The sequence below is a fragment of the Panicum virgatum genome, chromosome 8N (assembly GCF_016808335.1).
Source record: "Panicum virgatum strain AP13 chromosome 8N, P.virgatum_v5, whole genome shotgun sequence".
NCBI classification, from domain to species: Eukaryota; Viridiplantae; Streptophyta; class Magnoliopsida; order Poales; family Poaceae; genus Panicum; species Panicum virgatum.
In genome coordinates, this window is record NC_053152.1 from 34463373 (window position 1) to 34465910 (window position 2538).

The following is a 2538-nucleotide window of genomic DNA, read 5'->3' on the forward strand; positions in this document are numbered from 1 at the left end:
TGATGAGCATGATTTAGAAGTCGGCTATGTTACTTGCACACCATAGAAGTTGTTCTTTGATGGATCAGCTTGTGATGATGGTCAAGGGATTGATGCCGTTCTAATTTCTCCGAGTGTCACTATTTTTGAGTTCTCAAACCGATTGGAAGAAGAACACACGAATAACCAGGTTGAGTAAGAAGCACTTCTATTTGGCATGGAGTTCTTGGAATCAATGGTTGTCAAACATGTGGAAGCTTATGCAGTTAACTTCTGGTGGTGCAGTAAGTATCTAAGGTATGCCAATGTTACAATGGATCATTAAATGCATATTTTGATAGATGCCTTTATATTATCTCTTGGTTTGATGAATTTGTAATTCGACATATTTCGAGAGATAGTAATAAGAAGGCAAATGCTCTGGCTCAGCAAGTATCTGGCTACAATGTTACTAAGAAATATTTTAACATGAGAAAGCCGATGCGAGCAACAGCCGAGTTGCTAGTTCTGGACGAACCGGTCAGACCGGATGCTCCGACCGGTCTGACCGGTCCAGAGACCGGTCTAACCGGTCTGACTGCTGAAAACAGCAATTCGGCCGATTTTTCTAATTACAAAGGGAAGACCGAGGTTGCTGATTGGAGGGTGCCTATTGTGACATATTTAAAGGGCCCTGGTCATGGTACAAAAAGAAATATTCGGCGTTTGGTATTTAAATATATTTTGATCGACGATGAGCTTTATCGTCGGACCGCCGAAGATGTACTTCTCAAGTGTTTAGATTCTGATCAGGCCCGTATTGCTATGGGAGAAGTTCATGAAGGCATCTGTGGTACATATCAATCGGCTTCTAAAATGAAGTGGTTGCTTAGGAGAGCCGGTTTCTATTGGCCAACTATGATGCCGGATTGTTTCAGATATTATAAAGAGTGTGAAGAATGTCAGCTATTTGATAATGTTTAGTTGGTGTCTGCTGCGTTATTACATTTTATTATCAAGCTATGGCCATTCAGAGGATGGGGGTTGGATTTCATTGGTCAGATTAATCTCTTTTTTTCAAAGGGTCATCGCTTCGTGTTGGTTGCTATGGATTACTTTACTAAGTGGACCGAAGCGGTTCCTTTGAAGAATATGACACATCGAGAGATAATTTAGTTTATTATCATATTATTTATAGATTCGGCATTCCTCAAACTTTAACAACAGATAAAGGTTCTTTTATTTCAAAGGAGGTCACGCACCCAGCAGGGCAGGCGTCTCTGGGCAGCAGCGAGGGAGCAGGGCACGCGCAGCAAGCCTGCAGTTCGGCCAGTGCGAAGCAGCAGCACACAAGGCACAAGGCAAGCAGGAAGTGAGGTACGTGCGCAGGTAAGGAAGGATTCCGATGGCTGGTTTTTGTTCTTGTCGCTAGACTGCAGGGGGTTCGGCTTGGCTGCGAGCTAGGCAAGACAGGTGAACACGCTGCAGGTTTTTGGCGCCAACGCAAGCCTGCGCAGCGGCAGCAAAGGCACAGTTCATGGCACGGCGACGAAATTTCAGCACGCTCGCAAGGTGTTCGAGGAAATATTCTGCTAGAACTTTTAGTTGCATTTGTGGGTGTTCTTGTTTGCTTTGCAGGTCTCCGTGGAGTACGTGCGTGTGTGGAAAGTCCGTGATGAGACGCTGCTGATTTGCCACGGTTTTCATCAGCTCCGTGGAGCTTTTGCTAGCTCTTGTCCCTGTTTAATGTCTGGCTTAGTTTCCCTCTGTATTAGGCTAGATGTTTTTATTTGTTGTTCGTCCTAGCATTTTTAGCGGCGCTTGTTCTAGTTAGCTTTTGCTTCCACTGTTTAAAGATAACTAGAACAAAAATTAGTTTAGTTGTGCATGTGTTAGCTAGTTTTAATTCCAGTCTCTCTAGTTTGTGTTTCACCTGTGCACTAATCACTTTTCTCGAGTTCTTGAGGTGCTTTGCTTCCCGACGGTGTTTCTCTCAGTTTCGTTCGCGAGTTTGTGCAACTGAGTTTTTGTTTGAGCTTATCTCTGTCGTGCTTCCGCGTGCGTTGTTCGAATTCGCTGCGGGGTATTCCTAGTGCCGATAGCCATCCTGAGCTATGCGGTACTGATACTCACCATTTGAGGTGCGTCGAGTGTATAGGAACTTTTTCTCTCCGTTTTTTTTGAATCGGATTTGAGGCTCCCATTCACCCCCTCTGGTCACCTATTGGGTCCCTCAATTTCTTTGCTCCCACGGATTCCACATGTATATATATTCCCTGCGTAGCAGGTAAAACAACTATTAAGCGAGTGCTTCATCCCAGAAGACAAAAGCTTGTGTTGCGCAATGCCCACATAGAACAGGCTCCACAAATTGACCAAGAGACGGGGCGCCGGCACAAAATTTGTTTTGTTCTGTTCCTTTTCCCGTCTGCTCCTCCCCCGGCTTGCAGTTGGAGGAGTCCAGATAGATCTGGAGCATTTCTTCTGCTACTCATGCCAGCCAGCGCACGTTTTCTGGTGCTTGATAAAGGCGTGTTTAGCTTGTTGAGGTATGCTCTGTTCCGAGTAGAACATGTCTCG